The 15398-nt window shown below is 42.3% G+C and overlaps 1 pseudogene across 1 annotated transcript; it reads left to right on the forward strand.

Annotated features, from left to right (window-relative positions):
* The first annotated feature begins 453 nt into the window (after window positions 1-453).
* Window positions 454-8632, forward strand: LOC143668899 (large ribosomal subunit protein uL24-like; annotated as a pseudogene). Its single transcript, XR_013168620.1, has 2 exons — window positions 454-1854; window positions 7463-8632. The product of XR_013168620.1 is annotated as a large ribosomal subunit protein uL24-like (transcript).
* The last annotated feature ends 6766 nt before the right edge of the window (window positions 8633-15398 follow it).

The raw sequence follows: 15398 nt of genomic DNA on the forward strand, positions 1-15398 counted from the left end.
ATCCTATCTTACTGTTATACTTCTCCTCTTACTTTTTTCTTTTTTGTGAAAAATAACATTTAAACAAAACAATAAAGTACATCCTAACAATTAGTTGTAGAACAGATTCAGAGTTTGGTATGGGTTACAATTCCACAATTTTAGGTTTTTCTTTCTAGCTCTATAGGGTACTGAGTCTAAAAGAAATATCAATATTCTGATTCAGCACTCATACTAATTTGTTAAACTCGACCTTCTCTGTATAACTCCACGATCAACTTTGATCTTTCTCTCTCTCCTTAGGGGTATTTGGACTATGCCCATTCTAGCTTTTTTCATACTGGAAGGGTCTGTCGATACTATGGGGCAAGGGGATGGAGCTAGTTGATGTTCTGGAGAGGCTGGCCCCACTGCATGTCAGGATTTAACTGGTCCAGTGACCCATCTGGAGGGTGTAGGTTTCTGGAAATATTGCCCTAGGTGTTCTTTAGGATTGGCTGGAATGGTTTTGGTTGGGTGTTGGCAGGTTATGATAAGTAGCAATGTCTACTGGAATCTTGCAAAAGAGTGACCTAAATGTCTAACTGAAGCTTGCATAAAAGTGACCTCCAGAGTAGCCTCTCGTCTCTATTTGAACTCTCTCAGCCACTGATACCTTATTTGTTATACTTCTTTTCCCTCTTTTGGTCAGGATGGCATTGTTGATCCCCTGGTGCCAGGGCTGGGTTCATCCCTGGGAGTCATGTCCCAATATCTCAGAGTAGTTTTAATTAGCATTTATTTTATTGTGAATGAGGCTGAGCATCTTTCATATGCTTAAAATCCATTGCCTTTATTCTGTCTGTGTGTTTTTCCCATGTGAATTGTTCAATTCTTTTTTGTTGTTGTTTTTGTTTTTTTCTTCTTGGTTTCATTTTTTTTTTTTAACTTTTTTATTGTATAGTATAACATGGATACAAAGCAAAGAAATAAAAAAAAAGCAATAGTTTTCAAAGCTCTCTTCAACAAGTAGTTACAAGGACAGATCCCAGAGTTTGTCATGGGCTACCACAAGATCCTCTCAGATTTTTCCCTCTAAGAGGCTAGAAGGCTTAAATATTTTTTATCACCACAATCAACTATTTTTCTTTCTTTTCGTTTGAAAAATTACATATATACAAAAAGCAATAAATTTCAAAGCACAACACCACAATTAGTTGTAGAACATATTTCAGAGTTCAACATGGGTTACAATTCCACAATTTTAGGTTCTTACTTCTAGTTGCTCTAAGATACTGGAGACTAAAAGAGATATCAATTTAATGATTCAGCGATCATGTTCATTTATTAAATTCTATCTTCTCTGTATAACTCCACCATCACCTTTGATCTTTCTATCCCTCTCTTTTAGGGGTGTTTGGGCTATGGCCATTATAACTTTTTCATGTTGGAAGGATCTGTCACTAATATGGGGGAGGGAGATGGAACTAACTGATGTTCTAGATAGGCCCTCTAGGTCTCAGGACTTATCTGGACCAGGGACCCATCTGGAGGTTGTAGGTTTCTGGAAAGTTGCACAAGTACATGGAATCCTTGTGGAATCTTATATATTGCCCTAGGTGTTCTTTAGGATTGACTGGAATGGTCCTGGTTGGGGTTTTGCAGGTTATGATAGGTAGCAATGACTAACTGAAGCTTGTGTAAGAGCTACCTCCAGAGTAACCTCTCAATTCTGTTTGAACTCTCTCAGCCACTGATGCTTTATTAGTTACACTTCTTTTCCCCCTTTTGGTCAGTATAAAATCGTTGATCCCACGGTGCCAGGGTCTGATTCATCCCTGAGAGTCATCTCCTATGTCACCAGGGAGACTTTCACCGCTGGATGTCATGCCCCAGGTAGGGTGGAGGGCAATGATTTCACATGCAGAGTTGGGCTTAGAGAGTGAGGCCACATCTGAGCAACAACAGAGGTCCTCCAGAAGGAGCTCTTAGGTATACCTAAGTGTAAGCTAAGCTTCTCTGCTACCTACATGTGCTTCACAAGAGTAAGGCTCAAGGTCAAGGACATGGCCTATTGATTTCGGTGTCCCTAAAGTTTGACACAACACTATGGGATTTCCTGATGGTAAGGTTTAATAGTTTCATATTTTTTCCTCCCATCCCTCAAGGACTTTGCCAATACTTTTTAATTATTTACTTAATATACTCTAGGATGTATCCAGCATTACATTAGGCTCTATAGGATTAAAGGACCTCTTTCTTAATTGAAACCTGTGTTTCAATTGTTCAAATGGGCTATTCAGATAGGTTGAGTTAGACTATGAACTACAGAAAATTTAGGTTCTAGACCAAATAAACCTTTCTTCCTTTGTTTTTAAAGAGTATGTGTGATTCTAAAATATAGACATTGTCTTCCTTACCCCTGTGTTCTGAATTACTTTAACCCCAACCTAATCAGCTTGTTCTTGGTTTCTTAATATAGTAATACAATTAATCCTTTGTGATATGTCACAAATATTTTCTCCCAGTTTGTTGTTTTCTCACTTTGCTTCTGATGGTTTTGGCATACAATTTCTTTCTGTAGCCAAATTTGATGATGTTCCTTCTTTATTGCTTCTAGATTTTGAGTCACAGTTAGAAAGGCTTTCTCCAGATTATAGAGTTTCACCTATGTTTTTTTCCAGCATCTGTATGGTTTCATTTTTTTTACATTTGGATTGCTAATCCATTTGAAGTTTATTGTGACATATGAGAAAAAGGAATCCAATTTTAACTTGTTTTACAAATGGTATTTCAATTGTTCCCACTCCATTTTTTGAAAAATCCATCTTACTAATGTTTGAGATGCTATCTTTATTACAAAAAGCTTTGTATATTTGGGTCTATTTCTGGATTTTACATTTGGTTCCATTGGTCACACTGTTTTAATTATAGAGGTTTCAGGATATGGTTTAATATGTGGTAGGGATGGTCTCCCTCCTTGCTGTTCTTTTGCAGGGGTTCCCTGGACATACAAACTTAAAAATCAACTTGTCTAACTCTATAAAAACCATGTGGGTATATTTTTTGGAATCAAATTTATATCTTAAGTTGTACTGAATTTTTGTACTTTTCCCATACTCACTGAAGCAGAATAGTAGTTGTCAGGGGCAGGGGAGAGGGGTAAGGGGGCGTGACTGCTTGATGTGTAAGGGGTTCCTTTTAGGGTTGATGACAACTTTATAACCTGCTGCCTTACTGGATTTTCTTACAATTTGCATTACGGTTTTTTCATTGATTGTTTTGAGTCTCACAACTATACCATATCAACTGCAACAGTAGAGATAGCTGTACTTTTTGTCTCCAGTTTTCACGTCTCTAATTGTTTTCTCTTGTTTGATTGCATTGGCTAATATTTCCCATAGAGTGAATTAATTAACCAGTTGTGTTGTTAATAGTTACAAAATAAGAGGGTAAGCATAAGAAGCTAGCATGGCTCCACAAAAGAGCAAGTCATCCTAAACTCATTCACTTTTTCTAAAAGTAGGTTTGTTTGCTAGGGAGAGCTAGGAAGGAGTTTTATAGGTCAGTATTCTTTATCACCCTGCCAAGATTTAAATTAGGCTGAAGAACTGTTTCCAGATTATGTACATTATCAATTCTAGGATCAACATCCTCCTAGAAAGACATCACTAAGTTGTTGAATGCAAATTTATTATATTTTCATAATATAATGTCCCAACCAGCTTAGAACAAAAACCAGAATCAAAACCAAAAGTAATCAGATTTTTCAAAAAGTGGCAACAACCAAGATGTCCACTGACTAATGAATGGATTAAAAAATATATATGGCATGTCCATACGCAAGGATATTATTCACCCATAAGTAGTAATGATTTATGGATACATGCTACAACATGGAACCTTGAAAACATTATGCTGTGTGAAAGAAACTACTACAAAAGGCCACATGTTGTAGGATTCCATTTATACGAATCGTCCAGAATAGAAAAATCCATAGCCACTGAAGCAAAGAGTAGTTGTCAGGGGTTGGGGAAAGGAGTAATGGGGCGCGACTGCTTGATGGGTTTGGGGTTCCTTACGGGGTGATGAAAAGATTCTGTAATTAGATGTTGGTTCTGCAACATTGAGAATGTGCTGGAAGTCACTGAATTATACACTTTAAAAGAGTTAGAATGGCAAATTTTGTGTTATGTGAATTTTACTTCAATAGAAAGAAATTCTTTCTTCTCAATAATAACCAGATTTTTAAAAATGAATGGTATACGTATGCAATTGGAGAAAGACTCTGATTACTTTTTGTGTATGAAGGTCTGGGGGTTTTAGTTGACCATAACACTGCAGATGGTGCTTGAGGTGGCATCCCTGAAGATGTTTATAGGACCTTTTCCCCCTTCTCCTGGCTACTGATTTACAGAGAGTTAGGGGTTGTTGACATTCTTAGGTCCACTGGCAAACCAGCCCGTAGCACGTCGTGGCTGAAGATATAAAGGTTGCCATTTTGCCATCACTCAGAGCTCTTCTGTACTTTTTCTCTGTCCCTTCTTCCTCCTTCCTACTGTCCAACATGAATTACAGTCTTGGTGCTGGTTCCCTGGTGGAAATGTCTACCTGGGATAGGGAAGCAGGGATGAATCAACGGAATCCTGGGTCTCATTCTATGTCTTTGTTTTTCTTGAGGATTTTCAGTGTTCCTGGGCTTTCACGATACTGATCAGAAGAGGGGAATTCTCTGCCCATATGCTGAAATGACCTGTTCCCAAGACATCAGGTTTCAAAGAAAGAGTTAATTGCAGGGTGCCAAGCAGGAGACCAGACTGTGGGCCTAAAAAGTGACTCCCTGAACTCCAGTAACTCTGATAGTTTTATAGTATCGAAAATAAGGTTTCAGGATAATGAGCACAATGGCTGGAGATGACAAGGTTAAACATGCTGCATTAATACACAATCTAATTATCACATTAATACATATTAATTACATATTGATTACATGCATTAATACATGATCTAATTATTTATTTCAAACATATTGACTACATGCTTAGTCACAGAACATATTAAGAAAATGGCTACCTTAATATGATTGATGATAGACGTGATTTTTAGTATTATAATGAGGTAAAAGTCACTTATAGGTTAAAGTTTAAGCTACTGCCCATGTCAGGTGGGCCCATTTAGGTTAGATCCAGCTTTGTCTAAGATAGTTTAGGAATTGGGGAGGATTAGTTTTGGGCTGACTCAGTTTCCTTAAATAATAAACATTAGGGGCTGTCTTTGTTATAATCACTTTATAAGCCTATAAAGCTGTAAAACCAGAAAAGCGGAGGGGGGTATAAACAGGGCCAGTCACAGGTTTTTGCGATCACAAGATAAAGGTTACATACTTATACAATCATTATCAAAGATCAAGGCAGCTGGGTTACAGTTCCGTAATTTAGGGTACTTCCTTTTGGCTCTTTTACAATAGATGAGAAAGTAAGAAAAGCATCTATATAATGATTCAGGAATCTTAATTATTTGTGAATTCATAACTCTCCATGAGACCCACAGAACGTCCCAAAGCAGTTGTCCTGGAAGCTCAGTACTGGGGGGCTCTGAGTCACTTCAGTCCCAGGTAATGGCTGAAACTCAAGCCAGTGGTAGAGGCTGAAGGGTAGAGAATGGTGGCATGGCAGAGGACAGTGAAGAAGAGAAGGTAGGAGAACCCAGGTCATTTACAGAGGGTCACACACCCAGGGGCTGGTCAGTGCTGCTTGGCCATTCAACGGACTAGTATTTAGAAAATTCATCTCAAGTATAAAAAGGATGTCAACAAAAAGACTGGACCCCAGAGAAGATCTTTTTCTTTGCGATCCTAGCATAATTGGTTCCTGATGCCAACTCTGGCTGAAAAGAGATGGCTGCTGCTCAACAATAACATGACATTTTCCCCCCAGTCTTCCCTACCTGGGGGATTGGCTCAGTTTCACTTTTAAAGGACTTCAGTAGTCCATGTAAAATAAAAACAGTCTGAATTTACAGTTAGTAAACTGGCAATGAAGATTTACCAGGAATCTCAGTCAAGGACACCAAACAACTAATTTTAACTCACGAGGTTGGGATTGTTACAAGTAAACATCTTATTTGGCTGTGTTTTGTTTAAAATAAACCCCTTTTCAAAGGCTAGAAATAATAGATTGTTAAAAACCCATTCAAAAAGAATGTTGCAAGCAGTATCCTGCTTATTTAACAAAAGAACACAGCACCTTAACTCACCCATGATCAGATCAAAAAACAATAATTTAAAAACCAGTCTGAATAAGTACATTCTGTTTTGCTGACATTTCAGCTCTAATACAAAAGGAGCAGAAAGGCTATTCCTCTCAAAAACGGTGACTGTTTCACTGTGAAACTTATGTTATATAATAATATGCTCGTTCACGTAAATTTTTCAGTTTTGCATGAATTGACTAACTCACAAAACTTGAAGAGCATGTCAACTTCAATGTCAGTGGTAGAGATGGATCTGCAGAGATTTAGCCAAACTTTTTAAAAAACCAGACTGCAGTGAATTAAGCCAGGTAGGGCTAACTGTCTAAACAGTAAGCTGTGACCTGAGATGGGTTAAAAAAATAATCCTAATCAATGAAACTATCTATGATTACATGAATTATCTATCAACTAGCTAATTAACTATTTATTCGCTAATTAAACAAAAATGTACTACAAATCTACAGTGCAAAGCATTGAGATTGGTGTGGAGCTAGAACCCCTGCCCTCCAGTAAAGAAAATAAAATGAGCTGCCAGGCACTCGCTACCATAAAGCCTTTAACCCTGCAATGTTCCAATGAATAGCTGGAAAGTAATTCAAATGATATGTGGTCTTACCTAATCAGCAATGCTACAATTCTTAATTGCTCTTCATAGGTGTAATGTACTAGCATTTCCTCTAAAGAAATGGTGGCAACACTCCCAGTGACTCACTTGAGAAAGCTGCAGGGTCACCCTTCTAAAGCCCCTGGGCCAGGCAGCTGAGTGAGCCATGTGGGGCCAGAAACTTGGAGGAGGTCCTAAGGGCATCAGATATTCGTTGTATGTCAGTAGATCTGGGTCCTGGGGTGGGGCAATCTCTCAGATCGAGAGTGGAGTGGAAATGTGTGGGAGTGAAAGGGCTGGTAGAGAGTAAAAGAGTGCACCCTGAGGGTGGGGCAGAGGCTGTGGGAGGGGCGGTGGCCCAAGGTTAGTATGAATCAGAGGTTAAGGGCTGGCCTGGAAAAGATTCCTTTTGTCATTATAAGGAATTTGGGTTTTATCTGTCAGGCATAGAGGGACCATTACTGGATTTTCACCAAAGGATTACCGTGATTTGCTTTCTTCTTTTCCCTTCCTTTTTCTTTTCTCTTTCCTTCCTTTATTCCTTCCCTCCCTCCCTCCCTCTTTGCCCCTTCCTTCCTTTTCCTCCCTCCCTCTCTTCCTCCCTCCCTCCTCTTCTTTCTTCCTTCCTTCTGATAAAACTGTATACAGATTAGCTTGCCTGGCACCAGGGAGACCATCAGCATGACCTTCATCCCCTTTGTGACCTCCAACTGCAGCAAGAACTGCAAACACCACTTCAGTTCTCCTTCACATGGGCGTCAGAAGATCATGTCGTTCCCCACTCTCCAAGGAGCTGCAGCAGAAATACAACGTCCACTCCCTGCCCATCCGAAAGGACAACAATGTCCAGATGGTTCAAGGATACTACAAAGGTCAGCAAACTGGCAAGGTAGTTCAGGTGCACAGAAAGAAGTATGTCATCTGCATGGAGAGGGCGCAACATGAGAAGGCTAACAGCACAACCGTCCACCTGGGCCCTCACCCAAACAAGGTGGCTGTCAACCCGGCTAAACTGGATAAAGATTGGAAAAAAATTCTTGCACGCGAAACCAAACCTCAACAAGTTGGAAAAGAGAATGGCAAATATAAGGAAGAACTTATTGAGAAAATGCAGGCATGAATGTATCCCGTTGTCCCACCAGGGTTTAACTGTTTATTTTTGCCTAGCCTTGTGTTCCTTTGGAACTTTTCAAGAAATCTCTGGAATGTTTCATTCCCATTATTGATATGTGCCTGCATAAGTCTACTTCTGCAGTTTTGATTAATGATTTTACGACTAAAACTTGAAAATGTTTCCTAATTTCTACTTGTGTTTGCATCATCTTATAGATAATGTCCATCTTCTTATCGATTCCACTTTCCAATCTTTTGTATATTTAATCTATTGAGCAGCCGAATAGCGACGGGAGGGTTATGTCAGCCCTACTCCTTCCTGGACCCTAATGCTAATGGGATTGAAAGGACAGGGCTGTGGTCCCCAATGTCTGTCCAACTCAGGCGCAGTCACAGTGAAGTGGCACACTCGGGGCACAGAGCTTCACTGAACACCTGGTGCTGCCCTACACCTTGTCTCTCAGGGAAGACAGACTGCTCTCGGGTCTCTTCCTTGTATTTCTCCAGTTTCCTTTCCCTTGTATTCCCGCCAAACTGTCTTGGTTTGCCAGAGCAGCTATCACAAATACCACACAACGGGTTGGGATTTATTGTCTCATGATTTCAAAGGCTAAAAGTCCAAAATAAAAGCAATAACAAATTACAAAAAACAAAATGAAACTGTATACAGAAAGCCCTGGGCCCCCTCAGGGCCAAAAAAAAAAACACCACATGCCCTTTGGAGTTTCCTCTCTATTTTTTCAAGTTCCTAATCCCCACCGAGGCAGCCAATCTAGACAGCAATCAAGCTTCAATAATCCCACCTGCCCTAAACCCAACCTTATGAGATGAACAAACCCTGGGCCAATCAATGGGAGTCAAGCTTATTTCCTTTCTATGTCTGTAAAAATCCTTTGCCATCCCTGGAACCGTGAAGCGACTTTCATTCTGGCATCCTTTGCTGCAGCAAAACTTTGGTGTCCCAAATAAAATGAAATCGGCAAACTCAACTCTGACTTGTTTTTCACACTTCTTTAGTTCCTTCCTTTCTTTCCTTCTTCTGAACGCTAGCTGGGCATGTAGGACAGGCTACACACAGCAGAGCCACTTGGCAGTGGGTTTCAGTAGCACAGAGAACAGGTAATTTTGTTTCAAACCCTGGCCTGGACAATGGGGACCCAGGGAGGTAGTTGGGAGGCAGGGATCACAGGACATGCAGGTGAGCCCTGAGGGGAGGAACAAAGAAAAGAGCAGTAGTTCTAGGTGACTTTCAGTCCCCCAACTCATAATTGGGTACATGATGATGTAATGAATGGAAAGAGATAAGATGGGGGAGGATGTAAAGTTCAATGTCAAATAAAGAACTAGTTTGAGTCAAAAGGAGTTTAGAATGTATGTGAAACATTTAGGTAAACATGTCTGAGACATCCAAAATAAAGACAGAAGTCTGAGATTTAGGTGTGAAATGAAGCCACAGGATGTACTAGTCCAGCTTGTATATCTGATGGCAGGGGTCTGGGGCATAACAAGCAATATTTTAAAGGATGGCTAGAGAAAGAGGACATAGCAGAGAGGATTAAGGATTTAACAGAGAAGAACTGGACAAAGGACAGTGACGGCCATAGGAGCAGCAGCTGGTGCTGAGGGAAGAGGCGTGTTAGAACTAAAAGAGGCCATTTCACAACTATAGCCATTTGCTACCTTTGGGAGAGCTTGTGAGATAGAAGCCAAACTGACGGGAATGCAAAAAATAATCTAAGACACGTGGAGACAGCCATGTTAGACTGCCCTTTTGCTATGAAAAACCAGAGGGAGAGGGTGCTAACTAGAAAGAAAGGTAGGCTGGAAGGAAGATTTTGTTTAAAGGACAGAATTAAGCTTAGCATGTCCCAACTTATGTTGAGTAACAATCAAGAGTTATTCTCTTGAGTAACAATCAGAAACAGCCAGTAAAATCTCAGGAAATTAAGAAATTATCTTCGCTTTCTAGGAACACCTAAACTGAAAAACGACTGATTTTTTTTTTCAAGAGTACAATTGTGAAGCATATCAATGATACTTAGTTCTATCATGGCATTTTTTTTTTATTCTTATTATTTCAGGCCCATCTTTGATCCAAAGGCTCCAATGAAATTTGTGTCTTCCCATCTGACTCGTTAACCTAGCATCTAAAGGGAAACAGGAACTGTCCCATAGAAACAGTACAGTTGAGAAGTTGAGTTAACGTCTCATTATTATTACTAAATTATTATGATTATGATTAATAAATCATTATACAGATGCCTTTTTACTTTCCAGTTTACTGTAGAATAGCCCAAAGAAAACTGAAAATAGCCTGCATCAACTGAGACTCACTGAACTGTAACCCACATGCCTTGCTCTTTGAAAATCATTCTATCTTTGCCTCAGGCTGGTAAAAGTCTCATGATAACTCATGACTGGCCCCACTAGTACCCCTTATCCTGTTTTACAACTGTGAAGTCTTATGATCTCTAGACAGCCCCATAATGTTTATTAATGAAGGAACTTGAGTCAACCCAGAATTAACCCTCCCCAATTCCTAAGCGACTCTCCTAGGCAAAGCTAGACCTAATGAAAATGGACCCCCTGACCTGCACAGCAGCTTTGACTTTAACCTGTAAGCGACCTGTACCTCACTAAATACTAAAATCACGTCCATCATCACGTTGAGACTGCCATTTTCTTACGTATATTCTGTGAGTAAGCATGTAATCAATCTGCACATGCTCAATAATTAAATCTTCCTAAACTTCGTCATCTCCAGCCACTGTGCTCATTTTTGTCAAACTGGCCCATCTTTTGATACTGTAAAATTTTCAGAGTTATTGTAGTTCAGGGAGACAGATTTTAGGCCCAGAAGCCCTCTGTTTTCCTTGCTTCACACTTGGCAATAAACTCCTTTGAAACCCTGGTGTCTCAGAAATTTGTCATTTGAGCACATCTGGCAGAGAACTCACCACTTTCGATCAGCATCAGGAACAGGGGTTATGAAACTTGGAGCTGCCTCATCTATTTGTGAAAGATGGTGCCTGAAATCTAGAAGATATTTTTTCAGAATCTGGGTTTCAGTTATTTCTTTCCTTTTGAAATTATGCTGTCATATTTAAAATCTGAGTTAACTTAAGGAAATCTTGTTACTCTGAAATGTTTTGTGTTTTTTTTTTTTAAACATTCTTGGTCATAGAAATTTAAGAAATAGCTAAATATTATACTTAGGCATCAAGTAGATATCATCTTGTTATTCAAGATGTAATGGAGAGGCTGGAGGGAACTGCCTGAAAATGTAGAGCTGTGTTCCAGTAGCCATGTTTCTTGAGGATGATTGAATAATGATACAGCTGTCACAATGTGACTGTGTGATTGTGAAAACCTTGTGTCTGATGCTCCTTTTATCTACCTTGTCAACAAAGGAGTAGAACGTATGGAATAAAAATAAATAATGGGGGAACAAATGCTAAAATAAATTTAGTTTAAATGCTAGTGATCAATGAAAGCAAGGGGTAAGGGGTATGGTAGGTATAATCTTTTTTTTTTTTCCTGTGTTTGTTTTATTTCTTTTTCTATTGTCTTTTTATTTCTTTTTCTGAATTAATGCAAATGTTCTAAGAAATGATGAATATGCAACTAAGTGACGATATTGTGAATTACTGATTATGTATGTTGTTTTATTTTATTTTTTTAATTAATAGATAAATTTAAAAAAAAGAAATAGCTAAATAACTGAGTACAGGTTTCTCTTTTTGCTCATCAAGACAAACTCATCTTCTTTTGTGGTCTGGAATTACTTGGGTGATCCACTTTAAGATGCAAATAGAGGGCTAGCCAGGTGGGAGCCCATTGTCTTGAGATGACAGGGTGCAGCCCATTCTGGGAAGCTTTGAAGGTCATTGCTGAAGGGAGCTGGATCTATCTGCTTAAGAAGCTCAGGAAACCTGCTCCCTTAGATGCCAAGTTAGAAAGACCCACTGTGCTTTACTGAGTAGCTCTCACCAGGGTCCTGTGGCAATGAAGCTCCTAAAATTAAACCAACTAACATACAGACCTCAAGGTTTGAGGAAGCATGCAAGAGAGAGCAGGGCTCACCAGTAATGACAGTCACTTCAGCCATTGCATGGACGGTTCAATGGTGCAAAAAGCTCCTTCAGACCCAGCTTCCCTTCCCCATTTGGGAGGCAGGGTGGAAGGACCTGGAGTGCTCCGGTAAACACTGGCTGAAAAGAGGACTTGCAGATAGTGGGGTAACCTTGGTAGCCCAGGGGGGTTTCTTCCTGGCTAAGCTTAGGGCTCAGGGTGGGGATCCCCTTGAAAAAAAGCTTGGCTTTAATTTCAAAGGCAAAGGATTTGGTTTCACAATGTGGGGTGGTGGTGTGATGGTGTGGGGGGTGTCACTGAAGGAAAGCATGAAAGGGCATGAGATATACATTTCCATTGTGCCCATTTGATGAATTGTAGTCAGAACCTTTTCATCCTTTTTAAACAAAAGTGGATAGTTTCTGCACTTTCTCAGCAGCCACTTCAAACTGATGTGGAGAATCTCAGCCAAATCAAAATCGCACTAAATCATGGGCATGGTGAGATTTTCCTGGAAGGTATCTGTTCGCTGAGGCCCAAGGACAAAGTGGTTAGGGCCAAGGGAGGGGCTGTGTCTTCTAGCCACTCCTGCCACCTTCCTCTCTGTTCCCCCTTCCCTACCTATACTCTTTTCTCCAGAACAGTCACTTCCAAAAACGATCTAAGGTCTCTATAAAGACTAGAAGGAGTTCTAGTCTTTATACCTGGGCAAAGTCTGCTAGATCATTTAAACTGTTAATCTTTGGAAAACATGACATTTGCGCAACAGCTTTCATAACATTATTATATGACATCCCTGGCATTTATGAGATGGTAACAGTGACTCACGGCCTCATGGTGTGGCTGATTATTCCATTTGTCCCACAAACATACTGAACATGTGCTGTGGGCTGGGAGCTATGCTAAGGGCCAAAGTTATGAACACAGCAGAAAAGGTCCCTGTCTCAAAATGCCTCCTGTCGGCTGGGGAGCTAGCTCTGCAAACTTAAGAATGTGAGAGGGAGCTGTCATGGCCTTTACATTTAAGGGGTGAGAAAGAGTAAGAAGAGTAGAAGAAGCAACAGCTAAGTCTGGCTGGGGGAACCCAGAAAGGCGGCAGAGAGGCTCTTAACAGCTGAGCTGAGATCTGAAGAAAGGATAAGCCAGGTGGGTGACAAACAGGCAGACGGTAAGCCAGACCAGGAAGCAGGGTGCTGTGTGCTGAAACGTATCACCCACAGAGACATGCTCAAGCCGGACCCCAGTCCCTGGGATGTGATCTTAATTGGAAAGAGGGTCTCTGAAGATGCTATTAGTTGAAATGAGGCCAAACTGAATGAGGGTGGGCCCTGCTCCGATATGGCTGGTGTCCTTGTGAGGAGAGGCAATCTGGACACAGTGGGAGAAGAGAGGATGTATCTGAGCTGACACAGGGAAATGAGTCACCAAGGACCTGCACGGCACTGCCTGGGCGGGCGGGGAGAAGGAAAGATGGGGGGAGGGGGGTAGGAATGGAGGTGGGGATAGGAAGGGTTGGAGAAGGAAAGGAGCTGAATTGGAAAAATAACTCGGCTCTGGGTCCCGAAAAGCAACTGCTACCACCCGGTCTCAAAGGGAGCTAACTCCCCGCTGTGGGGTCACAGGCCCCCCCAGTGCTACCCCGCCTTCGGGTCCCTCCCGGCCCTTTGCGCCCCCACGGCGCCCCCACCTTCGCCGCTGACCCTGGTCTCGCATCTGCGCCCCCATTCCCACCCCCCCGATCGCCGCATCCAGCCCCTGGCCCCAGGTCCTTCCTCCCTTGGCCTCTGGTCCTGCCGTCGCCTCTCCATGGCCCCTGGCCGAGCTACCCGCCCCCGTCCCTTCCCCCCCACCCTGGAGCCCTGGACCCGTGCACCCCAGCGCCTCACCCCTCCCGCCCCATTAATTCTGCATCGCGGTGTGACCGCTGGGGGCGCTCTCTCCCCAACCTGGCCCCCAGCTGGAGGGGGCCTGGGGGACCCGGAGGGGCTTGGGCAGCTGTACGCAGCAGGTCCTGGAAGGGGGATTCCCCCCGGGGTCCATGCTGGACGGAGACGGGGCAAGAGACACCTCTCACTTACTGCTAGTTCCCAGCAGAGCGGCCTGTTCACCATCTGCAATCAGATCTGCAACTTTTCTTTGTTCAGTGTCGGCTTCCTCTAGGATGTACTTTCCAGGAGAGAGGCCAAGCCTTGATGGGTGCGCCTGCCCCTCGTCCATTGAGTGGGAGGATGGGAGGTCACGCCAGAGGAGGCTGGAAAACTCGGTGGAGAGGCAGCAGCCAACCCAGGCTAGGGGCCAAGGTCAGCGTGGGATGGTGGCCGTGAATAGTAAACAGGAACTTAAAACGGTAACTGCTTCTCACACCACGTCTGACCTGCAGGCCCACCCGGTGCCACCCAGACCAGCCCCTTGTTTGCCAAGATAAGAACCCTGCATGAGTGAGATCCCCCCAAAGTCACAAACCCACAGGACAGTGGAGTGGGTGGGGGTGAGGGGCAATCTGCTTTGCTCTGGTGTTTAGATATTTGAGGCCCCTTAGCTGCCTCTTAAACTATTGTACCCCATTTTTTTTCAAAATAAAGGCAAGATATCATTGAACATCAATAAAAAAGTAGACTTCTTGTTATCCTGTACAGATCTTTAAACACCAGACACACCTTGCAAGGTTTTGTCATGATTCTCAAAGTAGTCCAAATAAATGTTGCAAAGTTTTGCTGTTCCGGTTGGAAGAGTCTGGCCCATGGTCACGGGCTGACCTTCCTGTCTTCTCCTGCCGACAGGTCCCTAAGAGCATCCTACAGCGGGTTTCTGGAGAATGGGGCCCTGTACCTGCCTCCCAGGGCCAGCGGCCAGCCTTCTTGGAAAACTTCCTACCTGGGATAGCAGTACAACCAGTGAAAGCTTCCTTCAGTGGTGTTCTTCCAGCTTTTTAGTTTTTAGTTCTTACTGAACATTTTTCTTGTCCCCTGTGGTAGTTAGATTCAGTTGTCAACTTGGCCAGGTGAAGGCACCTAGTTCTGTGGCTGTGGACGTGAGCCAATATGTAGGTGAACCTCATCTGTTGCTGATTACATCTGCAGTCAGCTAGGAGGCGTGCCTGCTGCAATGAATGATGTTTGATTTAATTGGCTGGTGCTTAATTGAGAGAGCTCAATGCAGCACAGCCCAAACAGCTCAGCATACCTCATCTCGGCACTGGCAGCTCAGCCCAGGCCTTTGGAGATACAGAAAGGAATCACACCTGGGAAAGACATTGGAACCCAGAGACCTGGAGAGAAGACCAGGAGAGATCGCTTTTTGCCTTCCCACATAAGAAAGAACCTCAGTCGAAAGTTAGCTGCCTTTCCTCTGAAGAACTAATGAAATAAATCCCCTTTTATTAAAAGCCAATCCATTTCTG

This window comes from Tamandua tetradactyla, chromosome 25 (genome assembly GCF_023851605.1).
Source record: "Tamandua tetradactyla isolate mTamTet1 chromosome 25, mTamTet1.pri, whole genome shotgun sequence".
Lineage (NCBI taxonomy): Eukaryota > Metazoa > Chordata > Mammalia > Pilosa > Myrmecophagidae > Tamandua > Tamandua tetradactyla.